Source organism: Ahaetulla prasina, chromosome 1, assembly GCF_028640845.1.
Source record: "Ahaetulla prasina isolate Xishuangbanna chromosome 1, ASM2864084v1, whole genome shotgun sequence".
In the NCBI taxonomy this organism is placed as follows: domain Eukaryota; kingdom Metazoa; phylum Chordata; class Lepidosauria; order Squamata; family Colubridae; genus Ahaetulla; species Ahaetulla prasina.
Genome location: NC_080539.1, coordinates 325,115,676 through 325,137,061, shown reverse-complemented (window position 1 = coordinate 325,137,061; position 21,386 = coordinate 325,115,676). Strand labels below are relative to the sequence as shown.

The 21,386-nt window shown below is 35.8% G+C and overlaps 2 protein-coding genes across 7 annotated transcripts in view; one reads left to right on the top strand and one right to left on the bottom strand.

Moving 5' to 3' along the window:
* The window catches only part of LOC131187816 (uncharacterized), a 227,972-nt gene extending 219,316 nt beyond the window's left edge, over nt 1–8,656 (bottom strand). The window contains exon 1 of the mRNA XM_058162477.1: nt 8,524–8,656. The gene's annotated coding sequence lies outside the window, so the exon portion shown is untranslated. The remainder of the gene's footprint in view (nt 1–8,523) is intronic.
* The window catches only part of CEP128 (centrosomal protein 128), a 217,706-nt gene that overhangs the window by 95,875 nt on the left and 100,445 nt on the right, over nt 1–21,386 (top strand). The gene's annotated exons all lie outside the window — the stretch shown is intronic.

The following is a 21,386-nucleotide window of genomic DNA, read 5'->3' as shown; positions in this document are numbered from 1 at the left end:
CATTCTTAAAAAAATAGGCAAGATTTTTTAAAATAGCAACCATTAGTTTTCTGAGCAAACAGCCACATATGCCTACTGTTGATCTTCTTGCAATGTCAGCTAAATTGTTACCATGGAGGGAGGATACTACAAAATACTTACATAAAAGAAGCATTTTTTGCTATTCTGTGGTTTGTATTCTGTGATTACCGTTACAGGTTCTCTTAGGCAATAATACTGCTGTTTAAATACTGCTGTTTAAATTTTCAATCAAAGTATAAAAAGGCAGCAGTCAGAATATAGCTTATATATGATTGGCAATATTAAGGAATTCAGGATTAAATCCAATGCATGCATCCACCTCTAGTTACTTAAAGGTAGAATTCTGAACAGCAATGAATGATGTTCAGTTAGACATCAAATAGAGGAACATCACATTTGCTAATTATACATCATATTACATTCAATAATATATGCCACTGGCATTTTCAAGGAACTTTCTCAGAAAACAAACAAACAAACAAACAAGGCATATCAAAGAATGAAAGTATAAAACCTTTATGAATATTAACTCATGATAACTTATCTAAAACGATAGGATAACTGTGGAAAACATATTTGTTTGCTTGTATTCTTTCTAAAACTTCCATCTTGGTTTCTATATTTGTGAAGTTTCTTGAACTTACAGATCCTGCTGAAGCAAGGGGCAAATATGGCCTTTACAAAAGTTCTTGTGTTCCTATTGTACACTTATCTGAACCAGGGGCTCTTCAGTCACTTATACTTTGGACATCTCTTACATAGACTATTCCAATATGCTGTCTATGATCTGCCCTTGAAAATTAGTCAAAAGCTGTAACTGATCCAGAATGCAGCAGCACAGGCAATAATGGGCATGTAACACTTTTGTGCCATGAGTTTTATAACTTACCAGTAAGCTTCCATGTGCAATTCAAGGTGCTGGTTATTACCTATAAAGATCTTCATGATATACAGCTGGCTATATAATGTACTGTATGTCTTCTGCAGCTTCTAACCACACTATAATTGGTTCCGGGTCCCCTCAATTAATATCATATGATGGGATCTAGGAAGTCTACCTTCTTTGTCGTAGCACCTGTCCTCTGGAACAACAGCCTTCTGAGATCGCTCTGGGCCCAACTTTGTCAGTGTTTGAAAGAGCCCTGAAAAGTTGGCTCTTCCTCTACCCTTGAGTTATAGGGAGTTGTGGATCCTATGCACTGGACTATTTGTGTTTCCCTCCCACTCCTCCTTGTATTTTTCTTTTAGTAATGATTTTTTTAATTGTATGCCTATATGGGATTGAATGGCCTTATAATAGTAATAATAATGTCCACAGGTGGTACTGTATGAATAATCTTTAGCACAGGAGGATAAATTTACTATGAGATAAGATATGGTCTTTGTTGTTGCCCTTTATGCAAAGCCAAAAATTCTGGTGGGGCATACCTTAAAGAAGAGGTTGAAAAAGATATTTTAAAATGTTCAACCAATATGATTGAAAGCTGAAACAGTTCCTCTGATAGAAAAGACATGTCTTTGGAACAAAAGCATAAGATGGGAGCATATATACTTATGTGTCATATGGAAAATGTAGATAATTTTTTTAAAAGCCACTTTCATACCATTAGAAACAATAGATTCTTTGTTCATAACTGATTTGTACTGTTTAACATATCCATGCAGTTCCTGTGTTTAACAGGCAGACAGCAACATTTTTGTTTCTAAGTTTGGGTGCTTTCAGCTAGTTACTGCCACAGACTTTAGTTTTTCTCCCAGTTTTTCAAGAACATGAGACACTGTTTCTTCCCTTCATCTTCAAAGACATGCAAAAGAAAAATGTTTTATGAAATATATATATATTTCATCTTATCTTACTAAAAGTATTCTAAAATGTTTTTATATTGTATTTTACAGCTGAGGAATAAAAAAACATGAAATATTTGCATTATTTTGATCGTATTCAATGTGCTTAATTTTTCTCTTTATTCATCTCTTCCATCACCATTGTTTCAATGATATCATGTTTTCAAATGTAGTTTTCTCCCATAGAAAAAATTCTATATACAGAGAATAACCAGTTATGCTCCACTTTGATTTTTAAAATATATTTTAAAAACCTTTGGAATTTATCTTTGACCCACAGGGTCTGAACTAAGTATCTTTGCATATTTTTAGAGATGTTCACAGAAGCATATTTTTCTATTGTTTGAATTGACAATAGTTAAATCAAGTGCATTTCATCAGCCATCACTGTTTGTTTTTTAAATATTAGTTATCATTGCTTTGCACAAATATGTGTGTCTTTGCCTTTGATGTCTGATATAAATGAAATTGGAAAGCTATACTTTGTCCTCAGGCTAAAGCAGCTGCATACACAACTTTCTTTAAAAAGCCTTTATATAAATTGACCTTTCTTACTTTTTCTTGAATGCAGTAGTATTTTCCTTTCAAAAATATCTGCTGGGGATTTTGAGATAAATCAGAAATCCTTCTCCTAAAGTCAGCTTTGAAAAAACTGTCACAAGCAAATTCTAAACAGGCCATAAATACTGATTGGCTGAACATGCCTATTTTCTTTTTTTTTATTAAACTGGTCCTGATTCTGTCAATGGATCTTCATTGTCCACCCCTCATTAACAGCACCCAACTTTTGTAGCATTTTATCTCTTTGTTTTATCACCTTTTCAGTGAAATAAGTCTGCTTAGAGTATCTTGTTGATTTCACCCCAATTTTAAACATATTTTATGAGTCTAAACAACCACTTTATCATCCTTCACTGAACATATTCAGGAAAAGGAGGACAGGGTTAGAGTGAGTGTTTTGTACTGTGATCCAAGTTAAAATTCCTAGCATCTTCTAGGAGCAGAGCTGTGTGAACCATTTAATGAAATTTCCATTTAATGGGAAGTGAATAAATTGCCATCTGAACCCACTGATTGAAGTTTGAAAATGCCACATCTTTCTGCTTTAAAAGGATATGCCCTACCTCTGTGGCTGAATATGCCTATGTAAAATATGCCAGAAGACTTTTCTGCCAAGGTTTGTTATGATAATTGCTGATAATGCTGACCACAAAAGAGCCAAATTTTGACTTAGTATAGGCAAGTTCTTAAATATTGGGAAATCCTCATACATCATAGTTTTCAATTTCACAATTTTAATTCTTAAAAAAATGAATGAAGAAACACGTTTATTTTTTAAAACCACCATTGCAACATTCACCAGTATACTGAAGCAGAAGTGTAAGTTCTTGATTTTTTCCCACTAAATATTTGATTTGAATAGTTTTTTTCTGCTCAAAATGTTCCAAGTAAATTTTACTTTATTTATTTATTTAATTTTCATCCCACCTTTATTACTTTATAAGTAAGTTAAGGCAGCAAGCATAATAATGCTACTTCCTCCTTTTGTTTTTCCCACAACAACCACCCTGGTGGATTGGGCTAAGAGAGAGTGCCTGGCCCAAAGTCAACCAGTTTTGTGCTGATTTTTGTGCCTAAGGAAGGATTAGATGTCACAGTCTCCTGGTTTCTAAAGCAGCTGCATACACAACTTTCTTTAAAAAGCCTTTATATAAATTGACCTTTCTTACTTTTTCTTGAATGCAGTAGTATTTTCCTTTCAAAAATATCTGCTGGGGATTTTGAGATAAATCAGAAATCCTTCTCCTAAAGTCAGCTTTGAAAAAACTGTCACAAGCAAATTCTAAACAGGCCATAAATACTGATTGGCTGAACATGCCTATTTTCTTTTTTTTTATTAAACTGGTCCTGATTCTGTCAATGGATCTTCATTGTCCACCCCTCATTAACAGCACCCAACTTTTGTAGCATTTTATCTCTTTGTTTTATCACCTTTTCAGTGAAATAAGTCTGCTTAGAGTATCTTGTTGATTTCACCCCAATTTTAAACATATTTTATGAGTCTAAACAACCACTTTATCATCCTTCACTGAACATATTCAGGAAAAGGAGGACAGGGTTAGAGTGAGTGTTTTGTACTGTGATCCAAGTTAAAATTCCTAGCATCTTCTAGGAGCAGAGCTGTGTGAACCATTTAATGAAATTTCCATTTAATGGGAAGTGAATAAATTGCCATCTGAACCCACTGATTGAAGTTTGAAAATGCCACATCTTTCTGCTTTAAAAGGATATGCCCTACCTCTGTGGCTGAATATGCCTATGTAAAATATGCCAGAAGACTTTTCTGCCAAGGTTTGTTATGATAATTGCTGATAATGCTGACCACAAAAGAGCCAAATTTTGACTTAGTATAGGCAAGTTCTTAAATATTGGGAAATCCTCATACATCATAGTTTTCAATTTCACAATTTTAATTCTTAAAAAAATGAATGAAGAAACACGTTTATTTTTTAAAACCACCATTGCAACATTCACCAGTATACTGAAGCAGAAGTGTAAGTTCTTGATTTTTTCCCACTAAATATTTGATTTGAATAGTTTTTTTCTGCTCAAAATGTTCCAAGTAAATTTTACTTTATTTATTTATTTAATTTTCATCCCACCTTTATTACTTTATAAGTAAGTTAAGGCAGCAAGCATAATAATGCTACTTCCTCCTTTTGTTTTTCCCACAACAACCACCCTGGTGGATTGGGCTAAGAGAGAGTGCCTGGCCCAAAGTCAACCAGTTTTGTGCTGATTTTTGTGCCTAAGGAAGGATTAGATGTCACAGTCTCCTGGTTTCTATATCAGCTCCTTAACCACTACATTTAAAATTAAAATGATTCTGTGAAATTAAAGAGTTCAACTATCCCTTAATAGTAACTTCCTAAATAACATTTGCTCCTTTTCCTTTTCAAGTATTCAGTTATAAGTTCACGGTGCTCCTAGAAAAGGCCGAAACTCTTGTGGATGCATTCAGAACTGAATCTCTGCTGTAGCTACAATGCCTCTTTCCTTTCTGAGTTTTCTTGCTGGCCAAGATCAATTTTTTACTCATTTCTGATCTGTTTGCAAGGTGTTTCCAAATTATATGTGAATTAAGAGAGTAATCAGTGTGTTTCTATAAGGAGTTGTGTGGATGGGTATATGAGTGAAGGCAAATGACTCCAAAGAAGGAACATATTTGAATAGACACACAGAGAATTTTTATTTTGTTTTATTTTGTCACAACAGTATACACAAACATTTACATAAAAACAACAACATATCATATAAACATATATATAGACTAAAATATGTATAAAATATAAAATATAGGCTAAAATATGTATATATATAAGCAAAACTATTAATTTGATATAATGAAAGGGAACAATAGGACAGGAACAGTAGGCACTTTTGTGCTCTTATGCACGCCCCTTAAGAATTGATTAAGTTTACTATTTTTTTCTATATCTGTTTGAAAAAATAAATGATTTTTCATTCCATTGGATTAGATTAGATTTATATCTCTTATTTATGTTGTACATTTCAAAATAGTTCATCTAATGCTCCCTTCCAATTTTCCTCCCACAATAACAATCCTGGGAGTTGAGTTGGGCTGAGATAGAATGGCTCAAAATCACCCAGCTGGCTTTCATACTTAATGGAAAACTAGAACTCACAGTCTCTGAATATCCTTATGCAGTACTTACAGTATGTAGGATGGGTTGTCTCCCTAAATTAGTGATTCGTGATTCTGCAATATAGGTAGGAAATTCCATAAGTTGAAAAATCTTTAGTTAGAAATCTGTAAATGGGAATCAAGAATCCAGCTATTTCCTGGTTTGAACAGAACACAAATCAATTAAAATTTATTTTGGCAAGGCTTGGATTGAGGCAAGAAGGAAGGAATTCGTAATTTCTAAAAGACTATTTTTTGTACTGCATTAAACAGTCTTATGTCTCATTGGTATGTTTTACTATAGTGTAGCAGGTGCATGAATGTTTAATAAAGGAACTTGCGGATTTCTAGCAGAGCAGAAATGTTAATGCTGAATGAAGAGAAAGAAACTAAAACAATTTAGCAACTGCTGTTATGTCACAGGCTCTTGTTTCATGGCATCTATTACCAATATAATTAGATTGCATTATACCCAGTAGCCTTATAAAAAGCACTCAGAGAGCAATAAACTTCACAACTCAAGGTGACACTGTATAATTTGTATGAGGACTAGAAAATGAAGCTACTATCCTATTGAATCCCATATGTGTTGTTTTTTCTTTCTCCTCTTGTACAAATGTGAGTTACAATATGCACATTCCAAAGCATATTCAAAAACCTGGAAATGCAGATTCCCAGTGTTGCTACGTGTAATCTGTTCATCCCTATGTACTTAAATGCATTTAAATATGTATGCATGTTTCTGTGAAGAACAAAGGTTACAAACCTCTTTACAAAGGTTACACACATTAGTGGATGTACAATAAACTGATGTATTTGGAAAATAACTTTATTCACATGGGTGACAGTGTAATTTTCTGCAGTAATGGAAAATTTATTTGCTTGCTTGCTTGTTTGTTTGTTTGTGTATCACGTTTCCATACTGTCCGTCTCACTCAAATGAATAATAAGGTTACACAAACACCAAAGGCAAGAAAATAGATTTATTGAATACAGAATACATACAGAGAACCTGTTTACATTAAAAAATAAAATAATGTAGTTTATATATCATCTTATAAGTGTATCTGGATGATGTTCAAAAAAACACAAGTGATATCTAGTGCATGATCTCTGATGTTATTAATCGTGCATATATTGATGAATGATAAATATTGTTTCACAATACCATCAAATTGGTGTTGACTGCTGGTGACTACAAATATCCTTTCCAGAATGATGTGCCTCCAGTCTTCCAACAGTACATTCCTCATACTGTAATCAAGTTCGTGCACTCTGCTGCTGGTTTTCCTCTTCCTTTTGCCTTCTGCCTTTCCTAAAGACTCCAGAGAGCTAAGTCATCGCATAATGTGTCCAAAATGATTGGAGGATTATTTGAGTTTCGTTATTTGAGCATTGAGAATTTGGGATTGATTTGTTCAATGATAGTTTTGTTTTCTTGACCGATTATGGTATTCTCAAAAAACTTCTCCAACTCTAAAATTCAAAAACATTGTCTTTCTATCTTGTTTCTTAAGTCCAGTTTAAATGTTATGGGGGGAAAACATTTTCGGAAGATATCAATCCTTGTATAAATTAAAATGTCAGAACAGCTGAATATTGTTTCTAAAGCCTTGATTCTTACCCTACCAAGTGCTATTATGCATTGTATTTCTTTAGTGCTGGTTCTTTAATGGCTGATAGTTAATCCTAAAAACAGAAACTATCCGCCATTTTAATACCTTCATTGCTACTTCTAAGGCTATCAGCTGTATCTGTTGTCATTAGTTCAATTATAACTATTTTTAATGTTAGTCTCATTTTTCACTGTTCTTCATTACTAGAGTTTTGCAGTTTCAACTATCTATGCCATTTCAGTGTTATAGGCATGGGACAGGTTATTAACGTTTACACCTCCAGTTTTAAAACCATGCTCATCTTCTATTTTAACTTCTATATTTATATGCTCATCATATTAAGGAGAGAAGATGCATCTTGTCCTACTCCTTTATTCAATTGTAACCAGTTTGGCTTGTCGTATTCTATTAGACTGTGGTTTCATCTTTTGTGCATAGGTTTTGCATAAAAATAATGAGATATTCTGGGATTCCCATTTTACTAAGGACATAATGGTATATTCAAGATAACCAAAGAGCATTTTTAAAAGCTAGTTTTAAAAAAACATTGACTTATTTGTAATATTAGACTTAGGTATTTCATTGTGCTGTATTGTTTTTATTCTACGTGACATCTGGTCCCATTTCAGGTGACAGATATACTGCAAATTACATTGGTATACAGGGCCAGCAAAAATGTTTGAGAATAATAACTCATATAAATCTATTTGCAAAACTACAAGATTATAATTTTGATTGTATATGTACTGATTGTAGTATGTATCTTTTGCTCAGTCATGTATGTGAGATAGGCAGCTATATAAATTTACAAAACAATAAGTTCTGATACAAGGAAAGATGAAGCATTACTTTCTTCTTGGTCTAATTATAAAGCATTTGTAAAGCATTTGATAAAGTAGACTATAACCTACTACTAGATAAAGTAGAAAAATGTGGGTTAGACAGGGTTAGACAGCACCACCACCAGATGGATTCGTAACTGGCTGATCAACCGCACTCAACGTGTAGTCCTCAACAGAACTACATCCACATGGAGGGAAGTATGCAGTGGAGTACCCCAAGGCTCTGTTTTAGGACCAGTACTCTTCAACATCTTCATCAATGACTTGGACGAGGGGATAGATGGGGAACTTGCAGATGACACCAAGCTGGCAGGAATAGCCAACACTCCAGAAGATAGACTCAAGATACAGAAAGATCTTGACAGACTTGAATATTGGGCACTATCTAACAAAATGAAATTCAACAGTGAAAAAAGTAAGGTTCTACATTTAGGCCAAAAAACCCCAAAATGCACAGGTACCGGATATGTGGTACCTTGCTCAATAGTAGTACCTGTGAGAGGGATCTTGGAGTCCTAGTGGATAACCATTTAGATATGAGCCAGCAGTGTGCAGCAGCTGCCAAAAAAGCCAAGACAGTTCTGGGCTGCATAAACAGAGGGATAGAATCAAGATCACGTGAAGTGTTAATACCACTTTATAATGTCTTGGTAAGGCCACACTTGGAATATTGCATTCAGTTTTGGTCGCCACAATGTAAAAAAGATGTTGAGATTCTAGAAAAAGTGCGGAGAAGAGCAACAAAGATGATTAGGGGACTGGAGGCTAAAACATATGAAGAACGGTTGCAAGAACTGGGTATGCCTAGTTTAATGAAAAGAAGGACTAGGGGACACATGATAGCAGTGTTCCAATATCTCAGGGGTTGCCACAAAGAAGAGGGAGTCAAACTATTCTCCAAAGCACCTGAGGGTAGAACAAGAAGGAATGGGTGGAAACTAATCAAGGAGAGAAGCAACTTAGAACTAAGGAGAAATTTCCTGACAGTTAGAACAATTAATCAGTGGAACAACTTGCCTGCAGAAGTTGTAAATGCTCCAACACTGGAAATTTTTAAGAAAATGTTGGATAACCATTTGTCTGAAATGGTGTAGGGTTTCCTGCCTGGGCAGGGGGTTGGACTAGAAGACCTCCAAGGCCCCTTCCAACTCTGTTATTATTATTATATTTTCTTGGACTAGAAACAAATTTCCTTGAGTAGTATATTTTATGTGTATATAAAACTTAACTTGTAATCTGTGAGATCGTACCGGATGTTAAAAGCATTATTTGGTTATTTTGCATGTGGCAGGTGAGAACAACATTCCAAAGCATATTCAGTACCACACAGTTATAGTTATAGGTCACTGTAACTGGATAGAATACAAAAATAAAGAAAATGAGAAATGGAGGAACAAATGGAAGAATATGAAAACCTGGGATACGGAAAAAGATCGTCCATAGCCTAAATTTCTCATGCTCTGATCTCATGAATATAACTAGTCACCATGTTTGAAAGCTCAGAATAAAGACCTGTCAGGAATTTCAAGCCCTGATCTATGAGGTTGATAAGAAAGGCAAAAGAAATATGTAGCAAAAAGCAAAGAATTCTAATATTCTTTCATAAGAGCTCAATTTGTTTACATGATGATAATATGCTGGTCTATAACCATAATAAAGATTTGATTCATGATAATAAATCAAACAGAATCAGATGCTTGCAAAAATGCTGTTATTTCATTCATATATCAGCTTCCCTCAACTTATTGCCCTCCAAATGTCACATCTTCAGTTGCATATAAAGGGTGCATTCATTTGGAGAAGATAATGAAGCATGCAAGCACTTACCTGCAAGAAGAATGATTTTAACCTGCAGAACTGAACAGCAGAATACATTTAACTGTATTCTCACATTTTTTTTTATTTTGCTTAGATTCTTTTCTACTCCATTTATTTTATTTAATTATTTTCTTTACATAAGGTTTACATAAGGCCCAATAATAGGCCATAAATAGCTTTTTGCTTGAGTTCTCTACAGTCAGTCAAAACATATTATAAATAAGCAAACCTATATAGAAGCAATATTAAAAGTAATATTTAAATTTAACATCACACCCCAAACAAAATAAAAATCAAGCTGGAATGATAATGGCAATCAGTATAGCATATATAAATATACATTATAGTAACCCCAAAGTAACTCCAAAAACAAAATAGCTATAAAACTTTAAAATATCACAATAATTATTAAAATATCTTGGAAATTAAAAAGGTTCACCTGACACCAGAAAATTGGCATTGTGGGCAGCATGTGAGCTCCTCTGAATCATTCCCATGGCAAGTGAGGTGCTATCAACATCATCATCAACAACAAATATTTTAACAGATGCTGTGAGTTCACAGTAAATTCTCCCATAGGGGGTTATATGGGAAAGTTTCTTCTGAACATACTTGATTAGTGAATTCTGCCTTAAAGAAGATAAAGGCATTTAACTGCCTAATGCTGTGACTGAAGGAGAAATTACAGTTGAAATAGAAGAACCAGAATTTCTGTCAGTAGAATGTCCAGCCGAGCTCTATTCTGTATAGCCAGTAGCAAAAAGGTTGTCATCACTACTGGTATATATATATCTGTTTGCATCTTGGAAATCGTACAGCTGTCTGTCAGCTTATCCTGATGCCATGTTCAGACATTACCTCAATAGATCTTTTTCTTAGCATGCCAGCATTGTAAATATTTTTATTCCTGAAATAATCATAGAAGTAACAGATAAAGACCTTTATTCCTGGACTACCAGCTTTAGTTACATTTCCATTTTGTCCTTTATTTGAAATGTAACAAAATTCTATATGAGACAGGAAGATCATCCTTAATATATTATGTTGGTAAGCTAATGGCATTTCTTTGTATGGTCATCAGTCACCAAAATAGACTGTCTAGTCCCTACTGTGTAACAATAAAGTAAACTGATTTCTTGAACTTTAAAGGTCAATGTTTTCTGTTTATTTTCTCCATCTTTTTTCAGATGGATAAATTATTCATTTTCTCTACCTTCTATATCCCTTTGCTCAAGAAGTAGGATAGGGCTATGCATCCATGATAGCTGTATATCTTGAGTAAAATGTTATAACCTTATAAGGCTCACAAGCTTCCTAACAAACAGGAAGCAGCAGGTGAAGCTAAGCAAGATCACATCAAATACCTGTACAATTAGCACAGGGCCCCCCCAAGGCTGTGTGCTCTCCCCACTTCTCTTCTCTCTGTATACCAATGACTGCATCTCCAATGATCCATTTGTTAAGCTACTGAAGTTCGCAGATGACACAACAGTGATTGGTCTCATTCGAGACAATGACGAATCCGCATATAGACGAGAGGTCGAACGACTAGCCTTGTGGTGCAACCAAAACAATCTGGAACTGAACACACTCAAAACCGTAGAAATGGTGGTAGATTTTAGGAAAAACCCTTCCATACTTCCACCTCTCACAATACTTGACAACACAGTATCAACAGTAGAAACCTTCAAATTTCTGGGTTCTATCATATCGCAAGATCTCAAATGGACAGCTAACATCAAAAACATCATTAAAAAAGGACAACAAAGAATGTTCTTTCTGCGCCAACTCAGTAAGCTCAAACTGCCCAAGGAGCTGCTGATCCAGTTCTACAGAGGAATTATTGAGTCTGTCATTTGCACCTCTATAACTGTCTGGTTCGGTTCTGCAACCCAACAAGAAAAACACAGACTTCAGAGGATAATTAGAACTGCAGAAAAAATAATTGCTACCAACTTGCCTTCCATTGAGGACCTGTATACTGCACGAATCAAGAAGAGAGCCGTGAAACTATTTGCAGATCCCTCGCATCCTGGACATAAACTGTTTCAACTCCTACCCTCAAAACGACGCTATAGAGCACTGCACACCAGAACAACTAGACACAAGAACAGTTTTTTCCCGAAGGCCATCACTCTGCTAAACAAATAATTCCCTCAACACTGTCAGACTATTTACTGAATCTGCACTACTATTAATCGTTTCATAGTTCCCATCACCAATCTCTTTCCACTTATGACTGTATGACTATAACTTGTTGCTGGCAATCCTTATGATTTATATTGATATATTGATCATCAATTGTGTTGTAAATGTTGTACCTTGATGAACGTATCTTTTCTTTTATGTACACTGAGAGCATATGAACCAAGACAAATTCCTTGTGTGTCCAATCACACTTGGCCAATAAAATTCTATTCTATTCTATTCTATTCTCAATCGCTGATGTCTAGATAGTTTGAAATGTGTTATAAGAGTTTGTTTGTTTGTTTGAGGGTTTTCCCCATTTGTCACATATACTTTTAATGGATTCCATTTGGTCATATCTATGCTCAAAAGAAAATTTATATATGTATGACACAAAATATATGTCTATTATAGTAAACTTAACTTTAAATTGTTAAATTGTGATGGGTAGAGAGAGAAGTATCATATGAGAGAATAAATAGTAAGAAAAGGTGGCAAAAGGAAGACAGGATTGCCTTGAGTCAAAGGAAAGCTTTCATGCATTTTCCACCTTTACAAATAACTTAAAGTGGTGAACACACCTTCCTCCTCTTTATTTTCCCCACACCAACCACCCTGTGAGGTGAATTGGGCTGAGCGAGAGTGACTCACCCAAAGTCACCCAGCTGATTTTCTTGGCCAAGGCAGGACTTATACTCATCATCTCTTGCTTTCTAGCCTGCTGCCTTAAAGACTAGATCAAACTGGCTGCTGTTAAGTAGCTCTTTGATTCTGAAACTGAAATAATGACTTTCAAAATGTTCTAAGTTGTGCATTTGTGGATATAACATTATTTCTTTTTGTCTGTTATACATTTTTGGCAAGTGCAAATCTTCCCTTAATTAATACATGCATGCATATTTCATCTTTCTTGACCTTCTCAAATGGATGAGAGAATTGGAGTAATATCTGATTTGCATCTGTAAAGTTGCATCACAAATGTGCAAACTGTGTTTTCTTCCTATTTTTGTTTTGTTTGGTCCTATCTTAATTTGTTCAGCGGTATCCAATTACAAAGAACTAACAAACAGAAACAAACAGGACATTCCAAATATGTGTGTTTTATGTTCAGCCCATGTACTCCTGAGGAAAGGTTTGCATCTGTTTGTGGCCTCCCAAGTGAATTTCAGGCAGAAAATATGCATACACATACACTTATGGACACACAGACACACCATTCCTATTCTCATACTCAGTGTGCCTAATCCCTTGCCTTTTATGACAGAGTCTTGCCTCACATAAATTGTTTCTTTTTTACACAGTTAACTATTGCTTTCCCACTTCACTTTGTGCAAATAATTGAGTTCTTTTTAGCCTTCTTTCCCAGTTAAATACCCTTTTACTTTTATAGCAATCTTTTCATGGGAGTCAGAGAAAAGAAAATTGTTGAAGACTTGGGTGACTATTAAAAGGAAACATGTTTTCATACTGTTATGTGTCTCTAGTTGGCAAATCATGTTTTGAATTTAATATTATCTAAATTAAATTAATTAATCTAATTAATTAATCTAATTAATAAATCTAATTGTATTTTAATTCTCTCTCTCTCTTTTTTAGCAGTTGTTCCTTTATTAAAAAAAATAGTAACTGGTAATACATGTTACTCCTAGTCTCCTGTGGGGTTGTGTTGAATCTCTAATAATGAACTAGTGTATTAATAGTCAAAGTTTGTATTCCATCACATGGATGCAAATACAATATTGTGCTCCTATATTGTTAACAAAACAATGGCATAATAACAGTAATAACATAATAAAAGATACTATATTTAAAAATACTAAAATTGTACCTGGCATCAAACCTCCACCCTCTAGAAAAGTTATATTTTCAACTGTGTCTGGAAACTAGATAATGTTGGAGTAATTCAAGTCTTCCAAAGGAGACCATTCTATACAGCTGGCCCCATTATGAAGATGCAGTACCTCTAAATTTCAGCCCTCCGGCTTCGCCAAACTAGGTGACAACCAGCTGCTTGACTGAGGCGATCATGCCAGCTCCATTGGGGAAATGCTGTCCTGCAAGTAAACTGATGCCAAGCCATATGGGCTTTATAGATTAAAACCAGCACTTTAAGCTGCACTCAGAACCTAATGAGAAGCCCACAAAATAGGTGTAACATACACTCGCTGACAATCATCCATGTCAATGAATTTCCAGCAGGAGCCCTGAATCCAGGAAGACTCCAAAGATCTCCTCTTTCAGGGGCAGTCCACCCCTGTCCAGAAACAATGCAAGGGGCACAGAGCAACTCTGATGTACAGACAGTAGCTCCAACTTACTAAGATTCGGTGTAAGTCTTTTTCCTCCCATCCAGACTTTAACAGTTTCCAGGAATCAGAAGACAGAATCTCCAGTGTTCTCTAGGATTGCAGCATGTTTCTGGGTATCAGTGCTGATTTCTTCCCTCTGATCACTGCTGACTAGAACTAGCCAAGAACAGAACCATTATTAAAAAAGTGCCTTCAGTTCCCAGCCTTTGCAGCCAGTGCAGAAAAACACCATAGTCAAAAGTATCAGAGGCCACCAAGACATCAAAAAAGACTAGGGCAGGTGTATCATCCACATAGTCCTGACATAGGTCACCATCAGGTCATTTAAAAAGAATTGCCTTATGATCTTTTGTGTCTTGAGTTCAACTGGTAACAGTCTAATATTAGTTTGACTTAAGATAACTATATCATTGTCTTTATGCTTAAATCAAGAAGTTCTGTTATATCAAGATGAGCATAGGTTAGCCAATACTTCATTTTAGCCATGTATTTTATCTTTCTTTAAAATAAGAAATTATAAGCCTATGCAAAGGGCTTTTACTCAATTTAAGGGCATGACATTATATCTTTCACTGTCCTCACTCGATCCTTTTACTTAGTTTACATTAGTGAGGCAGTACTGATTAGCTGGTCACATGCTTGCTATAAGAAAGAACATTCTGTGAGTTCAAACTTTGTATTGGAGACAATTTGATTCTGTACATGGTGAAACAAACTTTGGTGATGATAGGCTCAAAAAAAATGAGGACATCAAGCAGCAGTAGATGATTTGAGAGGATTACTCAGTAGTTCAAAAATAGTTCTATGTTTTTAAACAATAAATAAAGAGAAGTGATTACACTGATACTAATGGCAATTGACATGAATGCTTGAATGTTTAAAGTATTAAGGAAGCAGCTGTCATATGGCTACTGTGAACTGCCAGTTTTCTGTTCTATTGAACATTAGCACTTCTAAAAATCATTTTCCAAATGCCTAAAGTAAGTTACAGAAGTAAATTAAAGATCTTGTCAATTGTACATGTCTCTTTAGTCTTGGGTAATGGAATACAAGCTTTCATTACTAACAGTTAATCTAGAAATAGTACCCTAGAGAGCAATTTGACGTGAAAAAAAAAATTGAGGAAAAGTTTTTGGTAGTGGTGGTGGTGATGATGATGATAATGATGACGATGAAACCTAATTTAATCCCTTTGGCCCTTATTTCGGGGCATTGTGTGTGTGTTCTTAATATAAAAGGGTGAAAAAGTGCTGAAGTCAGAATGCTGTGCACAAGCAGTTTCATTATTTCCCCCCTCCAAAAAGTCTTTTAAAAAAAACCCAGATCCCTACCCATTTATGTAAATTCCAGAGAAGAGCAGTGAAGCTCAACATTTTTGTCTAATATGTTGATATAAGAAATAGAAATACATTTGGAAAGAAACATATTGGAAGTTGCCATAATAGATGAAAAGTGGTTCCCATAATTTTACAAAAATGCAGTTGAGGTTTACTGACTTAGACCTAACAGCATTTTTAACCTCTCTAGTATTATTCCTATACATTTGTGAACATTATCAATGTAAAATAAAAAGACGTGGTGATTTTATATATTGTATGGAGTTTGTTTTCAATCAATTCAATTTATTCAATCAGAATAGAGCTGGAAGGGACCTAGTCCAACTCTCTGTTCAAATAGGAGACTCTACACCATTTCAGACAAGTGGCTGTCTGAGGTGTTTTTTTTAAACCTCCAGTGATTAAACACCCATCACTTCTGAAGGCAAGCTGTTCCACTGGTTAATTGTTCTCACTGTTAGGAAGTTCCAGGTTGCTTCTCTCCTTGATTAATTTCCATCCATTGTTTCTAGTCTTGCCTTCTGGTGCTTTGGAAAATAAGTTAACCACTCTTCTTTGTGGTAGCCCCTCAAATACTGGTATACTGCTGTCATGTCACCCCAGTCCTTCTTTTCTCTAGACTAGCCACACCCAATTCCTGCAACAATTCTTCATATGTTTTAATCTCCAAGTCAATAGGATAGGATAGGATAGGATAGGATAGGATAGGATAGTTTATTTTCACTTCAAATGTATACTAATCAGCATATATTAAAATGAAATTACGTTGCATACAGCTCTCAAAGGGTCTCTTAATCATCTTAGTTGTTCTTCTCTGCACTTTTTTCAAAGTCTCAACATATTTTTTGTAATGTGGTGGCCAAAACTGGATGTAGTATTTCAGGTATGGTCTTACTAATACTTCATGTGATTGCATATTAGCAATGGAAAAATAACAGCTGGAAATATTGTGAAATATTAGTTTATGTTGTCTATTGCAGATTGATTTTTCTAAATCCAATAACCATGATTGTGCATTTGAGAATCCACATGTTCTTTTCATAATCTCATAAAACTTTATTTGGCCATGCTTCAAAGTTATACTTATCTAATGTGAGATCTACTTCTTGATTAATGCTAACCATTATTAACTTTAATTAAAAGTTGCAAATAATTTCAGAATCTTGTTTCAAATCTGAAAGAATTAAACTGCCCTGCCAATGATTAAGGTAAGCTGGTACACAAAATATAATTCATTTAAATATAATTTACTGAATAAAGGAGAAGTGACTTGGGTTCATACAACGCATGTATTGTGAATGGAGTTCCCTTGGCAACCAGCAGAAAGTAGACATTGCCAACATAATTCTGAGGTAGCTTCACATTTCCTCAGCATATACAGTATTTTTATGAAAGAGAGATGCTTTCATAATAGCACAAATTTCCTTCAAATTTCCTCCTCTGATAAAAGATTACAATCCTCAACAAACTGGGAAAAAATCCAAGAAATCAATCAGGAGGCTTTGGCTTCAGACATCAGCTCAGCCTAAAAAATATTTAACTTTGTAATGATATGGGAGAATGACCTTAGGAAATGGGATATGGGAAGCTATAGCTTGCAGATGCATAATTGGCAAAGAGAAAGAGCGCACAAGACTCAGAAAGTAACCTCCCTAACTTCTTAGGCATAAAATATAGGGCAGGAGATTTGTATCAACATGCTTATAAGGTTATGTTAATGTATCCTTACAAAAAGGTGGAATTAGCATACTTGGTTGTGTTTTTTTCTGGCGTACTTGGGAAGGCCAACATAAATTTAGCTAGGATATTGATATAGAATTTTGAGTAACATTAGTTATAATTTTGTGTATTTTTATGTCTAATATTTATTTCTGGTATTTATAACCTATGCATGAGCTGAGAAACTGTGTGTTTTTGTAACTTGGAACCACTTCACAGCAGAGCTGCTTCATAAATGAAGTGGGACAGCATCATCTTGTGGTCTGTCAGAACCTTATATTTTCCCATTGGTTTATATCTATATTTGCCTGTTAAGATAATCTATGTACTTTAAATAACTATTTTGTTTCCTTGTGTCTATTAAAAGCTAAAAAGGGATTTTTACATTCTCTCTTTCCCATTCCCTTGAAGTTTGATTTTATTTATCCTTTGTGAGATTGATCTCATCCTCAGAGGAAAAAGATTGATTGTGCTAATCATACCTCTCAGTGCTATTTGGCCATGAAGCAACCCAGTGGAAATTATTTATTTTCATTTTAATTAAACAGAAAGAAACAAGAATGTAAGGGCCATTTGTACCTTTTTCTTATACCAGAGTTGGGGACGAACACCAGGTGAAGCACTCTTAAAAGATATGTGGCAGTAGTAACAAGTATTAAGAGGCATATGCAGGCAAAAGTTAAAGCTAGTAATTGTAAGATTCTTGAAAGACGAGTTTAGAATTTCCAATGTTTAATTCATGGGTTTAACCCTGCCACTGAAACATGATAAGTCATAAATAATGCTTTGCAAACTTCGAATAATGTCCTGAAATGCTTAGAGTGTCAATTGCCATTTATATATTAGCATAGATAATTTTTAAAGGGAAAAATGTTACAAATAATATACTGTATGACATTACCTTAGGATCCTTTTCATTTTTAACATTTAATTTAATTAATTATAATTGATTAATATTTGTATTTAGACCTTTGCTTAAGATACTTTAGCATATATTTTATAATATACTAGTGAGATCATATTTGGAATTCTGCATCCAGGTCTGGTCACCACAATACAAGGAAAATGTTGAGGCCCCTAGAAAGAGTGCAAAGAAGAGCAACCAAGATAATAATGGATCTGGAGACTAAGGAGTCTGGAGACTAAACTAAGAGAATAATGTTTAGCCTAACAGAGAGAATACTTAAAGGGCTGTCACATGGAACAGGTCATTGATGTATGCGCCATAGACCTGAAGGCCTGTCAAGAAACAGTGTATAGAAGCTTATCCGAGGAAGATTCAAATAAGAAAAGAAATAAGGATATATAGAAATTGGATATTCCTATTCCTATATTCCTATAGGATATAGGAAATAAGAAAGAATTTCCTGATATTGAGAACAGTTAATCGATGCAACAGCTTGCCTCCCAGAACTGAAGGTGCTCCATCATTGGTGATTTTCAAGAAAAGACTGTCAACCATTTATATAAGGACTCCTGCCTTGGGCAGAGGGTTGGGCTAGAAGGCCTTCAAGATTCTTTCAGCTATATGATTCTGTGATCAGAATGATGCAGGCAATATATTTCCCTGTGAAACTTTTCAGAAGCAAATGTTGGAAGGATATAAAGAAATTGATGGTTTCAAACCTTAGTGTTGGAGAGGGTTCCTGAGAATATCATGCAGCTCCAAAAAATAATAAATGGGTCATTGAACAAATCAAGACAGTGTTTTCACTCCAGGCACTGGACAAGTCATAAAATCAGGAAAGGTGGAATAAAGGGACCAACTGTAAGATTGATAGATTCATCACATGATGATGGGTGATGACCTGAAGGACTTAGTTGTGAATAGATCATCATGGAGAAAATCTACATATTCGGTTTCTAAGAGTGGATATTGAGTTGATCACACATAATTAAATTATATGAAGCTATTTGAAGATTGCTGTGGTAGATCTCTTCAGTCATCTTTTCTATAGGTCAAATATAATCAGCACAGGTAGTCCTCAACCACAGTTAAAAACAAAATTTATGTTACTAAGCAGGGCAGTTGTTAAGTAAGTTTTGCCCCACTTTATGACCTTTTTGCCACAGTTGTTAAGTGAATTACTGCAGTTGTTAAGTGAATCATGTTGTCGTTAAATGAATCTGGCTTCCCCCATTGATTTTGCTTATTGGAAGCTGGCTGGGAAGGTTAAAAATGATGATCGCATGATCCCAGGCAGGACAGCATAATTTTGATAAATACATGCCAGTTATTATTATTATTATTATTATTATTATTATTATTATTATTATTATTATTATTATTATTATTATTATTATTATTATTATTATTATTATTATTTTATTTATTAAATTTTTATACCGCCCTTCTCCCGAAGGACTCAGGGCGGTGTACAGCCAAAATAAAAACAAAATATATACAGTTAAAACAACATTTAAAAAAAGCAAATTATAAAGGCTGATAATTAAAAATTTAGATTTAAAATTTTAAAATATTAAGAAAACCCAATTAAAATTCATCGCTAATTATGCCAGTCCCGCTTTAATGAATAAATATGTTTTGAGCTCACGACGGAAGGTCCGAAGATCAGGCACTTGACGCAGGCCAGGGGGAAGTTCATTCCAGAGCATCACTGCCCCCACAGAGAAGGCCCTACTCCTGGGGGCCGCCAGCCGACACTGTTTGGCGGACGGCACCCTGAGGAGACCCTCTCCGTGAGAGCGTACGGGTCGGTGAGAGGCAAAAGGTAACAGCAGGCGGTCTCGTAAGTACCCGGGTCCTAAGCCATGGAGCGCTTTAAAGATGGTAACCAAAATCTTGAAGCACACCCGAAAGACCACAGGAAGCCAGTGCAGGCTACAGAGCAGCGATGTCACATGGGAGCCACAAGCGGCTCCCATTACTACTCGCGCAGCCGCATTCTGGACTAACTGCAGCCTCCGGGTGCATCTCAAGGGCAGCCCCATGTAGAGAGCATTGCAATAATCCAGCCTAGACGTAACCAGAGCGTGAGTGACTGTGCATAAGGCATCCCGGTCAAGGAAGGACGAACTGGCGAACCAAGCGAACTTGGTAAAGGCCCTCCTGGAGACGGCCGCCAGGTGTTCATCAAAGACAGCCGTCCATCCAGGAGGACGCCCAAGTTGCGAACCACCTCCTTTGGGGCCACTAACTGCTTCAACAGTCAGCTGCGGATGCAGCTGACTGTACCGGGATGCCGGCATCCACAGCCACTCCGTCTTGGAGGGATTGAGCTTGAGTCTGTTTCTCCCTATCCAGACCCGTACAGCTTCCAGGCACCGGGACAGCACTTCGACCGCTTCGTTGGGGTGGTCCGGGGTGGAAAAGTACAGCTGAGTATCATCAGCGTACAGATGATAACTCACCCCGAACCCACTGATGACCTCACCCAGCGGTTTCATATAGATGTTGAACAGGGTAGGCGAGAGAATCGACCCCTGAGGCACCCCACAAGTGAGGCGCCTCGAGGACGACCTCTGCTCCCCTGTCAACACCGTCTGCGACCGGTCAGAGAGATAGGAGGAGAACCACCGATAAACGGTGCCCCCCACTCCCAATCCCTCCAACCGGCGCAGCAGGATACCATGGTCGATGGTATCGAAAGCCGCTGAGAGATCTAATAGGACCAAGGCAGAGGAACAACCCCTGTCCCTGTCCCTCCAGAGGTCATCCACCAACGCGACCAAAGCCGTCTCCGTGCCAAGCACTTGAAGTTTGATTAGGTGACTGTGGGAATAAAACAATTGTAAGTGTGAAAACCGGTAATAACCTTTTTCAGTGCTATTGTAACATCAAACAAACAATAAAATGGTTGGTTATAAATCAAGGACTATCTGTATAAGGAATTCTAAACAGGACAGATGAGGACCAGATAAACCTTCCAGCCTTAGCTCATAGGAAAGGCATCAGTCCATCTAAATAAGTTTTTGTAAAAGAAGATCACACCTTAATATACTAATAAATGAGAGCTAAGGTATAA